The sequence below is a fragment of the Oratosquilla oratoria genome, chromosome 16 (genome assembly GCF_046742065.1).
Source record: "Oratosquilla oratoria isolate Oo_2021 chromosome 16, ASM4674206v1, whole genome shotgun sequence".
Taxonomy (NCBI): domain Eukaryota; kingdom Metazoa; phylum Arthropoda; class Malacostraca; order Stomatopoda; family Squillidae; genus Oratosquilla; species Oratosquilla oratoria.
The window spans coordinates 59,912,070-59,925,381 of record NC_134792.1 but is presented as its reverse complement, the minus strand read 5'-3'; the positions used below and the strand labels follow the sequence as shown (position 1 = coordinate 59,925,381).

The 13,312-nt window shown below is 37.7% G+C and overlaps 1 protein-coding gene across 1 annotated transcript in view; it reads right to left on the bottom strand.

Moving 5' to 3' along the window:
• Positions 1-3,442: 3,442 nt before the first annotated feature.
• Fkbp59 (FK506-binding protein 59kD) overlaps positions 3,443-13,312 on the bottom strand; it is a 33,343-nt gene continuing 23,473 nt past the window's right edge. The window contains exon 11 of the mRNA XM_076199951.1: positions 3,443-3,994. The gene's annotated coding sequence lies outside the window, so the exon portion shown is untranslated. The remainder of the gene's footprint in view (positions 3,995-13,312) is intronic.

Below are 13,312 nucleotides of genomic sequence, written 5' to 3'. Positions count from 1 at the left end.
GGTACCATACCATATCACTATTGCTTCTAGTCTTATATCTACTGATATCCTCTATGTAATAAAAGGTTCACTTATGAGCACACTCACTGTATTGTCATCTCAGAATAGTTTTCCAGTCCCTTAAAAATACATCCTAAATTACAATTATAATCATGAATGATATCTCAAACACATATACCCAGGACTTAAAAATTATATCCATTTTACACACAAACACCAAGTTTTTTATTACAGGAATCCCTCCAATATCCAAACTAACTGGGGCACAGGGTGTTCAGATACACAAGGTAACCCCCACCCCCTCTACCTCCCAGGTTCCACGTGGCCACTTCAGTGCTAAATTTTTAGCAAGGCGGGAAGTATTACATGGGCCACCAAAAACAAACCTGTTTAGGCCTTGTTTGGATGATGGCAGTTTGAATATGGGAGGAATTACAATTTTTTGTGAAATAATCCCCATATACAATTAACACAACTCCATTAATAAGCTTGTCATCAAGACATAAGATGTGAAAGAAAAATTATAATTAGTTTTTGAGCCCCAAGTTAAAAATCAAGTAAAATTGTACCAAAGTAGGATTACATTTTGTCGTCAAAAACCACTGCTTCTTTCTCTGGAGACAATATCCCACTAAAGAGATGGAGTTATAAAGGTGGTGCAGGAAATAGTCAAGGAAGGCAGAGATAGAAGTTGAAAAAGATCAGTACTCTCCTTTGAATAGAGATTAGTCTTCAATCATAAAAAAAAATACTGCATGACTGGTCCATGAGGGTGCTTTTTACTGGCTACATAAAATTGAGCCATCAATACTCCCAACTTGGGGCCCAATATTCTCTATTACCTACAGAATGAACTGGTACCACCCCGGACCACCCCGGACCCCCCACTTGGCGGGTAGGTGTGCTTACCAATTACACCACAGCCGCCTCCAGTGACCACTTGCATATCTCCCTTCTCTGGGCCCTCACCTCTAAGGGACAGTCCTGGAGTGTGCACCTCTTTGGGATCCTACTCCCTGCGCTATGTTAGATAGGGAATGTCACTGCAAAGCTGGTACCACCTGGGAATTGAACCCAGGACTTCCCACTTGCCAGATAGGCATGCTTACCAATTACACCACAGTCACATCCAGTGACCACTCATACAGTATCTCTTTGATTAGGTTGACAATTGATCATAATTAAAATTGTTGCTTCGAGTACCATTGACTGGAAACTCTCAGCCCCGTAGCAGTTGGCAATGGTCCTTGGGCTCTCCCATAGATCTCTTTGAGAAGAAACTGAACTGACATCTGCATTGTATTAGTCCTTATTATCATCACTAATAAGCAGCACACACTTGATGGCACACTGATTAACTCGTATGCCAAAACCAGTCCCCATTCCAAACAGTTCTTGCCAGGATTGGTGGATTTGGTCCCACCACAAGTTCTGGGGGTCCCCTTCATCTTCTTCGCTGAGGGTTGTAATAATAATAATTGGTGTCTCAAGTTTCAATGAGTGGAAAGCCTCCAGCTCCACTGGCTATTCTACAAGCCTTCCCACAGGTCTAGGAAGAAACTTTGGACTTGTGTATCATATTGGACCGTCTTTGTCACCAGATGAAAGATTTAAGAGGAGAGCATTTGCCAAATGTCAGCTCTCCATGTGTGAAAAGGTGTAAGAAATACAGTTGAAGTTGACACACACTGATATTTGACCCAGTTTTAGTTTAAACACACAAGAGTGTTGGTAATTCATTTCATATATTTGGCATGGAAGGAAATTATGTTGACAGACAGGATCAATACATGCGCATATTACACAGAAGACACGTCTGTTGCTAAATGCATGTTGTGGTTATACAGTTTGTTAACATCAGAAGAGGCATTTGTTTTGGTATACTATATAGTATTATGAAGTGAACTTGATGTGTAAACCAAGAATGAAATGGACTGACAGGATGAAGTGATCCTTGGGTAGAAAGGGGAATACCTGTTGGGCAAGGAAGAGAGGACAAGAGATAGGCGTGACTGGAGACTGGTTCTGAATGGATGATAAATTAATGCATCTTTGAATGGATTTCGCCTTGTCCTCTGTATTTACTCATGAGTAGACAAGGAAGGAGGGTTACCATGTAAATGAAGTAGTGGAAATAAACTAGCTTTGGCTCTGAATGGATGATAAATTAATGCATCTTTGAATGGATTTCGCCTTGTCCTCTGTATTTACTCATGAGTAGACAAGGAAGGAGGGTTACCATGTAAATGAAGTAGTGGAAATAAACTAGCTTTGGCTGTTGGGCTCTGGAGGTCCTCGCTCCATTGCCTCTGACCCAGGCAGTGGGTGGGTTATGGCTCTTTAACCACAAGGAGTGAAGATCAAAGAGAAAGAAAAGGGTACGAGATGGCTGTATGTCTTGGCTGGCTACCTCCCTTATAAGGTGGAAGAAGTCTTTTGGTATATAGATAGAAATATCTAGTAAACAAAAAGTAACTTTTTCCAAACTGCTTTAGGTTCCTCCCTGTCTGGATATTAGTGCTTCTACTTTAAACAAAGACACAGGACCAAGAGTGTAACTCTTTTCTTGTTAATTTTAATTAAGTAAATGCATACACAATGCAAAGTAAAAGAGTAGACAATTTTTTAAAATGACCCAAAAAATATCAGATTTAACTTTGGGCACCATCCTCTAATGTTTCAACTTCTGGATGATCACTACCCCAAGTACGAGAAGAATGTATAGGATAAGCTGATGCATTTTGTGAAAGTGGTACATTGGGAATGAACCAGTAGTATTGCAAGGCATATCTTGAAGTATCATCTTGATATGTTTTAAGTACAAGTGAAAGGAATGTTTATGGTAAAAATGAAAGAGGTACGTACCTCTCCCGTGATTAGTTATCGTACTTTGTAGGTGGATGATTGACTAAAAGAAAAAATAAAGAATATACATACCTATACCAAAGGCTTTTTTCCCCCCTTACAAGGGAGGTAGCCAAAAAAACAAAGGCATAGAAACCACTTCCACCCATTCCATCCCCTACATACTCCACTCCCCTTCTACTCTCTTCCCTCCCTCTAATCTTAGCACCTCCTGGATGACAGATCATCCCTGCATCTTGTCCACTGCCCTGGGTCAGAATTAGTGTCACAAGACAGAGCACATCCACAGCAGCAGCAACAGCAATATATATATATATATATTTAAGATTATTTCAGACAAATGAGAGAGAATGTGGGTGGGGAAGGGCAAACGAAGATGTGTTAGGAATAGAGTTTATTGCCCTAACGTTGCGACCAACTTGGTCAGGACTGAAGAAGACCAAGTTGGTCGCAACGTTAGGGCAATAAACTCTATTCCTAACACATCTTCGTTTGCCCTTCCCCACCCACATTTCTCTCTCATATATATATATATATATATATATATATATATATATATATATATATATATATATATATTTATATATATATATATATATATATATATATATATATATATATAACATAATAAATCTACTCAATCTGCCTATTCATATACCAAAAGGATTAAGGAAGACAGTCACCCTCCACGTAAGTACTTATCTATGTATTTACTATCATTAAACTAATAATAAATAAGTAAGATACAAATACTTTTTTCTAATATATATCAAATAGGATGTGTTGTGACTTGGCCAATCCCCTTATAAAGGGGAAAGAACTTTTTATATATATATATATATACATGTATATGTATAGACTGATAGCAAATCAATTTTGGGTTGTGTTAAATAAAATGCGCTACATAACTGAATGCAATAAAGGATGTACATCAAACTCTAATTACAAAAATGTCGTTTATTTCTTTTTTTCTCAAAAACAACTTTAATTTTTTTCATTCTCATTCTGATGAATAAGCAAGATTCACTGCAAAATTTGATCAAACAATCTTACTTTTTTCATCTGGAAAAAAAAAAAAAAAATCCTCAGGGCTGCAAGTCTCCAGCAATAGATCCGGCCTATGGATTGACTGAAATATAGTTTAAGCTCCACTATAAAAACTTAACACTGATTATAATTATCTGCTTTGAGTTTACTCCTTTGAAATGAAAACATGTTTGATGAATTGATTTAAAAATGAAGTGTAGTGTGATATAAATGTAACTTTACCTCAAAAGTTCAAGTTTGCTGAGAACATAACATGGATGATGATGGGAAAAAAATAAAAAAAGGATGGTACTAGCATTTAATGAAAACCTCAACCCCAGAAACCATACCACAGTTACCAGAGTACAGGGTATAGCATGGTAGCCAAATATCCAAAAGACTTTCAGCTATACTGATGAAGCAATAAAGAAGATACTGATATTCCAATACCTCAAACAGTTTGGAACAATGCAGTAGTTGATGTCCCCATCCCTAATGAGAATGGGAAAATGACTAAAAAGTGACTGAAAGATGGGTGTCTTGCTATATTGCTTCCAACTTGGGCAAAGGGCAACAGGAAGGGATGGCCTTTCATCCACAAGGAGGTAAGTTAAATGGGGCAACAAATGCAGAAAAAACACTTTATGGTATGTGTGCAATCAAAACCTTGCAACTGTGGATTTGATTATTTGAAAGACATCACCACAATTAAAGATTTGTTCCATATAGACACACATACACATACATATATATATATTTAAGAATGGTTGCTAAGAGGAGATTGTATGAAGGAGTAATTGTGCCAACAATTCTCTTTACCAACATCAGTATTGAGGAGGCCATGGAGGCAGTAAGGAAGGTAATAACATCCATGAATGACAGTGACCTACCAATATGGAAATCAGGCTACATAGAGTGGGTGTCTCTGTACATCAATTTTGGTGCCTTTGTGTTCCAGGGCCAGGAATTCAAACAACATTGAGGCCTGGCAATGGGTTTGCCACTAAGTGCCATCATGTCATCACTTTTCATGTAGACATTAGAAAATAAGTTGATTTGAATTATGGGAAGAGGCTCACATTGGTTCCGATATGTGGATGATGTGTTGGGGGTAATACCCAAGGGAACAAATGTGGATAACAAGCTCTGCATGCTCAACACGGTAAATGAAAACATAAACTTTACAGTGGAGCTGGAGGATATGAAAGTACCTTTCCTGGACACCATAATCTATCATGACGAGAAAATTGTCAAGTTTTCCATGTATAGGAAGCCCACCAGTAAGGATGACTTCATACACTACCTATCATAGAATAGCATGTAGATCAAATCCAGAGTTGTGATTGGATTCTTCCTATGGGTACTGAGAATATGTAGCAATGAATATACAGAGGATGAGATGACACAAATGTTCAACGTCTTCCGTAAGCTTCTATATCCAGCGGGGTTGCTAGCCAGATTAAGAAAGGCAAAAGAAATACATGGAAGAGCAAAAAATGAATGGAAATCTCCGAGTTACCTGGTGGTACCACATGCGAGGAAAGCTGGCATCCAAATAACATATGCCTCTGGACAAAAAATAAAGGACATCGTAAGGCATAAAGGCAAAATAATAATGTGAATAGTGTAATATATAATATACCATATGGTGGATGTCTAGCAATATACTACGGTGAGACATCATGGGGAATGGAAAAGAGACTAGCTGAACACAAGACCATGTGGCACCACAGAACATCAAACTCAGTCATACACACATGGACATTTTCCAAAATAGGAAGAGGCACAACATCTCCAAATGGGCTTGGAGAAAAGAATGAGAAGACTGGTAGAAGCAGCCTACATCACACTGGATGAGGTTATGAACCAAAGAGACAGGTTTGTCAACCTATCATTGGTTACTATTAAGCTGGTCCTGGAAGTAGGAATGGACCTATCAGTGTGTTCCATCCTAAGATGTCCAGCGGGATGATCCACAGTGAGTGTATATATAATGTTAATGAATGTTGTCTGTCACCCTAAAGATGGATTGTAGTCGAAACATCAGCAATATACTGTTCCTACTCCAATCTACATTTTTCTACCACCTTTTCCACTTTTATATATATATATATATATATATATATATATATATATATATATATATATATATATATATATATATATATATATATATATATATATTCTTGGAGTAATCTTCTCTATAATACAATATTGGTTAAATTGGATAGCCACTGACATTCTGATGCTCTGTGTAGCTGATCATTCAAAATTGTGGAAGACTTTTTTTTATTCCTCACTTTTAAATGTGGAACAGAAGTTTCCAATATTCATTTGTGTGCCAGTATCTGTAAATTTTGAGGTCTCTTACCTCTTCTTCAGCTGGGAGGGAATAGTAAATATTCTAATGATCCGAGTTTATATGTTCATATGTGTGAATGACCTCACCAAGTGTGGCTTGTGATCTATTGTCAGTGACTGATGTGACCAATCTGTTACTATGGGGGTTCTAGTCCATTTTTTTGAGGGAAGCTTTAACTGATTCTGCCGTATATTCAAAGGTGATCTGAATTTTTCAGTTAAAACAGCTTTTGCTATTTATAGTCTACAATGATCATTTGTTCAGTAAATGATGGAAGTATAATTTCTCAAATTTGCTGCTTGTGGTCTTTTGTCATATTGTGGTGTGTAGCGAGCAAAAATTGCACCATTTTAATGTTTTTTCTAGAGAAGTTCTGGTGAATCTAATATAACCATTTTGAAGGCATGCGCAATTCCTTGTCTGACATATGTATTTATACACTACAATGTTTTCACTGTGTTCTCTGGTGTTAGCGGTGTTGTTTCTCATGATGAGTGATGCAGTTTTATTTGACCACCTTTAAATATGCAGCAGAATCAATTAATACTTTCCACAAATAAATGGACTAGAACACCATAGTAACAGACTGGTCATATCAGTCACAGACAATACATGTAGATCACAACCCACACTCGGTTAGGTCATTCACACTTGCAAACATATAAACTCAGATTATTAGAATATATATATATATATCAGAGTAAATGTGATATATTTCCTACAACTGCACCCAAGGAAAGGGATTAAAAAATAGGGATTAACTATGTCAACTTGTCAACGTAATGTACAACCCACTAACCCACCCACCCCCTGATTTAAATACACACACACACATGACATGTATAACAAGAAGGAATGTGTGCCCAGACCATAAGCAGATTAAAAAGAAGCTATTGTAAATTAACTGGACTAGATTATAACTTATGTGACATAATATAATCAAAGAACACAACCAGTAGGAAGCAAAGTTTTACACATACAAATGCAGAGGAACACTGTCACTGCAGCTACTTTTACACGTGTACTTGAAATGAACAGATGCAAGGACACAGCAGAGGATCACCTGACATGGGCATGGATGACATTTCACCCACAACAAATGGGTTTTGAATGGATGATGGGTGAAGGATGGGTGTATATCTTGACCTAGCTACCTCCCTTTTATAATGTATAACATATTTCTGATGTATGTATGTATATTTTAGTGGTTGAGTGGTTTAGAGCATCATTACTTGGATGTGATTTCAGACTAGAGGAGGGAGAAGTCTGTTTGGCAGAAAGAAAGTTCATAGTACAGTCATACTACATCAAATTCCCTGCTATAGAAAGCCTTCCATATGGTGGCACCATCCTAGCCTTCTCTCGCAGGGAAAGTTTGTGATACTAAATATAAATATATTATATATATATATATATATATATTTATATATATATATATATATATCAGTATATATACATGTATGTATAAATATATATACATACACAATCTTTTACAAAAGTAGAAAGACCTCTTCTCTACTTTTAAGGAACAACCCCGCTCCAGAACCCCAGGAGGTTCGTCAATCCCACGTAGTATATAAATACACATGCCCAGAGGAGGACTGCACGCCCCTTTCTGTCTACGTGGGAAGGACGACCACCACATTATCTAGAAGAATCACCATGCACTTGCAACACGGAGGACCCAAGCAACACCACTGGACCCAGCATCGACGCCACCTCGATAGGGAGACTATGGTAAAAAACACCGAAGTTGTGGCAAAAGAAGAGGACCCTCAGCGCTTGGCTATCTTGGAAGCCATATGGATAAAGGAGCTGCAACCTGCCATTAATAGGCAGGTAAATGATTTCGCCCTCCTCCCTAGCATGAAACCTGTTCGGAGGAGCCAGATGGACAATCCCAAGACATCGGGCTCTCCTTCCCAGAGGCTCCCCATTCCCCGCGAAAGGGAAGAACTTCCTACCATACGTCGTTCCCAAAGACTGAGAAGCAGATTGGCGCCGAACCCGGGAGTGACCTCCCCGAGTACCATTTCCGCCAACTTGTGATCTCTCCCAGTGTTTGTGGTCCTGCGTGTGACTTCCCCCAGTTGCAACACGGTGACTTCTCCCCGTGCTTCCCATTTCATTTAAAATATGCTCCCTTTCCCTTTCTTTTCACTTCAACTGAGGATGCAGAAAGATCTGCGAAACGTCTTGATAACTATTTTGTTGTGCTTGTATTTTGTTTTTTGCTGTATTTCTTGTATTAATTTCTTGTATTGTGTACTATACTTTTGTGTCTATTATAACTTTTGTGTTTCCTATGAATTTTGGAAATCTGATTTACTCCCTTTCCCCCTACCAAAAATCTACTTTTCGCAAGCTTGAGAGCTCACGGAAAAAACTAATCAATAATTCTTTTGCTGTCGTTTTTAACAGAATATATATATATATGTATGTTTGTATGTGTCCTAGATTAGACAAAAAAGTTATACTTGACTGCACGGATGTTTGGGATTGTAGGAAGGGCAGTTCCAATTACAATCTTTTAAGTATTATTCATAGGGGTCAGCAACATGGGCTCAAAATCATACAGACTTCATTTCAATTCCAAAGAAGAATAGCTATTTATTCACTTTAACAAAAAGTGAGTACACAATTGTTACTTGTAGGTGATAACCCTGGAATTAATTAAATAGATGTATTTCCTTGGCTGCACATGTGTACTTTGTCTAGCTACAATCATTTGTAGTATCAGTGGTGGCTTATTTCTCCGTCATGAGAAATCCAATTTGAATCCCCAAAAATTAATAATCTACTTAGTAAGGGTGTGCTGTGATGCCCACTTTTTGCACATATAAAAAGTAAATAAAGAAGTAAATAAAGAATAATGAACTCACAACACAACTTATGTGTTAATTTTTTTTCCACTCACAATCCTGGCTTGGTCAGCTGTGTTTGTATGATGTGATGTGAGGAGTAGGGGGTGCAAATATTCTTGCACAAAACTATATGAATTGTACTTATGTGCTTCCCTATGGCAAAGATTTTGGTTTTTGACTATACACTCTATTGGTATTATTTGTGTGCAGTCGCTTATTATTATTTTATTCTTTGTGATCTTATATATATATTTTTTGTAATTGTTGGATACCACACTATGACTGCATCATTAAGTGTTTATACTAATATAACCCCTATAAATGCTCTCAATATTTGCTCTGCATATAACTGACGAGGTATTGTCTAAACTCCCATGATGACAAAACTCAAGTCTGCTGGAAATTTTATTAAAATTTCACCAATATACAACCACAACTTATTTTACCCATTACTATATTTTCCTCCAAAATATCTGAAGATATGATTTTCCAGTTGTATTATCTACTGCAATTTCTATATTTTGTTTAAGTTTAATATCACTGTGGAGGTATGGACATATGGAAAGAATGAACGAGAAAAGACCAATATGGAGTCTTTGTAAAGCATAAGTGGATGAAGTGAGCTTGAGAGGACAACCAAGAATGAGGTGGATGGTTAGGGTGAAGAGGGGTGTGGATGAATGTGGAATGTTTGTTGATCAGAAAGAATGCAAAAGATAACAGTCATTGAAAGGAAATTATAAATGATGAAAGTGATGATCGAGCCAAAAAGGGTGATTTCCTTATCTACTTCATAAATAATTTTGTGTGGATATGGGGGTGTTGCCATATGATGAAGCAGTGGAGATTATCCAGCTACAGCCCTCAGGACCCATTGTGGAAGAGCTGTGCTTCAGTGCATTGCCTTTGACCTAAGCTGTGACTAGGAATAGTGCAAACCCTCATCTTTGAAAGGCTGAATTGGAAGGGGTGATTAAAAAGGTTCTAACTGCATGTGATGAAGTGGTGTGCTTTGATCTGGCAAACCCCTCCTGCTCATAAGAGGGAAATGGCCTCAGGATTATACATACTGTACATCATTCCCATAATTCAACTGAAGGACAATCTTGTGGAAAACAAATTATATGTATTCTTTTCTACTTCTACCAAAATTTGTTTTTGCAGATAGGTCATTTCTTCCATCAATTACCAATCTGGAAATCATCTCTGGCTGTCACACACTGCAGTGGTAGCACAGCGCCAAGATGCACTACCCTCAATTTAAGCAGTGTGACAGGGTACACAAATGACCCTTAATCTATAAGGTGCTGAGATGGGATAGGCATAGGTTTTCATGTGTATGAGGAAGAAAAGGCTCTCGGTTTGCATATACAAATGCTTTGAGTATCACTACTTGGGCGAGAGGTCAGTAGTGGAGGCAATTCAAGGCAGCCTGAAGAAGCAGGTTCATAGTAAGGGCAGATTACAATAAATTCACTGGTTTGAAAAATCCTCTGTAGGGAGGCACATAATAATTTATTTTCAGCTTCAGACTTAGTCCCACAATAATCAGCTGATACTTTGTCTCTGCAACAGGCCCAAGATTTCTATCAACTTCAACTGTATTTCTTCCACCTTTACACATTAAGGACATTAGACAACTGATGACGGGTCCCCTTTTCCTATTACTTTCAGCCAGTGATGCAGAAATAGTCACACACAACCATACAAATACAATATAAACATTTCAAATTTTGCCCCCAGAGATCTGAGAGGGCCGAAGGTGTGGTGACTGTCAGGGGAACTCAAGGCAACAATTATTATCATCATTCTAATATACAGAAAGTTGTGAAGACAGACCAGAAGGAGGTGGAAGAGTAAAAGAGAGTGAGTTTCTGAGACTGTTCTGGAGACTGGGCACTGACCCCTTGGCAGAGGTGGGGAATGTTGTGAGGAATCTGCACAGTAGGCTGAAGTTTGATCATGCTGCTCTCAATGTCATGATGCATGTCAATCCTGATTCTTCTATTGCAACTCAAATCAGAGAACAAGCACTCCAAGACCAACTTCAAATTCCATTCTCCACCTAACTCACTGACACACACCTAAGAAATCCCTCCTACATCAACCAAGAAATTCACTGGTAAGACGCATTCCAGTCACCACCCTGCTTTGACACAGTATCAACATAGAATATCTTGGCCACAGAATCAAACTGCAACAGATGCAATCACCAGAGAAGACACAGAACACCTCATCCTACACTGCCTACTCTAACTTTATCCAGTAATACATCTCTTCCATGAAAGCCAGTGCCAGTTACTCGAGAACAAGTAAGACCTGTGGCAATGGACCGAATGATAATATACAAGAGAGTTACTACAGTTACAAGATAGTCTCTCCATTGAAAAAAATTAACTTTAAAATAATTGATGGGTCTGCTTCTGTCACCAGCTGACAGGCACTGAATGAGGAGGGTAGCAGTTGCTGGATGTCATCACTCCTTATGTGAGAAAGTGGAAGAAAAATTTGCTCAAGCTGAGGAACATTTTGGGTCCAGTCCATGGACCAAGTATCTGCCTCTCAGGGTAGGATCTCAAGCGACGAGGATATGATTCTCTTTGATATCTGTCTTGCAGGACCACAACAAGCAAGTAACTATCTGAAGTCCCTTACCAACTTGTATTCACCTTCCTTGTCAATTTGTATTTACCAACTTCTGGGTTTCATGATTAAGGTAATTTTAATAATCTCAAATCTCTTGTCCATTTGTACAAGACTGGTAAACAAGCAGGAGCAGTGATAAATAGATGTTTTCAGAAATGATCGTAATTCTTTAGCTTGTTGCAAGGAAACTTAAGTATGAGATTAAAGATAACTCCTTCTTTAGAAGTAGCTTCACGAGTACCAAGTGACAGTGAATAGCACCAAAATACCATGTTGTGACCTACATTTATGCATTAAAATCACTGACTTAGGTCTACTCGGAACGAGAATCATCCATGCTCCATCCCCCTCTCCAAGTGATTTAACCAAATTTGTCGTATATTGTCCATTCACCCAAAGATAATTAAAGACATATTCAAAGTTCTGATATCGTACAAAATCTCAGTGTCTAACTGGAGGGTTCCACAGGAACTCTCTACATGCTAAAACTTTTTCCACTAATAATGGTTTTTACAGTTCCCAAAAGTAAGGACCCTAAATAACTCGTGTGTAAGTCAAGTAAAAACGAGTTTCGATAACTCAATTCCCAATACCATTGCCAAATACTGAATGTTTTTACTTTTCTGCAAATAAAAATAGCATACTAATTTTGAGTGCTCTCAATAATTTCGACTTCATACAACACTCCACACAATCAGCTCTTGTGAGCTAATACAGCTCAAATTCCACACACATAACTATTCCCTTTGTATTTACCATTCATGAACACCTCCTATTCATAACAAGCCAAGCTACAATATTTTCCATTCACAGAAATCCAAGTAATACTTACTCCATTCACATATTCACTTTCAAAATTATCTAACGAAAACATTAATTCTGTATAATTCTCATCTGAAGGATCCTTAGAAATCACCAATGCACATCCTTACAATTACCCCATTATTCCTAAAGTTCCTTGCATTCACTCACAAGTGCAGATTTCAATAACACTCCTTACTACAACCACTAGCAATAAGCAATGAGCAACCTTGGAGACTGTGGAATAAGGAGCATCAATCTAATGCTACAGACACAGTGCAGAGTGGGATTAAAATGTATAACTTCACATAAGGGTCACTTGGCTAACTGCACACCTCATACTTACCTAATCATGCTTCTACAAAGATATAATCATGTAATCCTACTAGCCCTAATCAACTGTGGTATTACAATTACTAGAAGAGACATTAAGAGATGATTATTAAAATCAACTATTCATTCAATACAAAACAAAATTTCATGTTGTCTACATTCAGTATTAAATAAAATACACAGATCAGTTTTGAGATCATTATGCTACCAAACACTTGCTTTAAAAATTTACCAAACACTTAACTACATTTCCAAAGAAAGTTGACATACTACAATAACCCTCAGCTTCAAAATAACTTCCCCAGTCTTCAAGAGAAATCCTTGAATGTTTCATCCACAAATGATATAAGCAACTATTACACTTCATTTACAGGCGTCTATTTTTATACACATATTACATGACCTAAACTCTGCT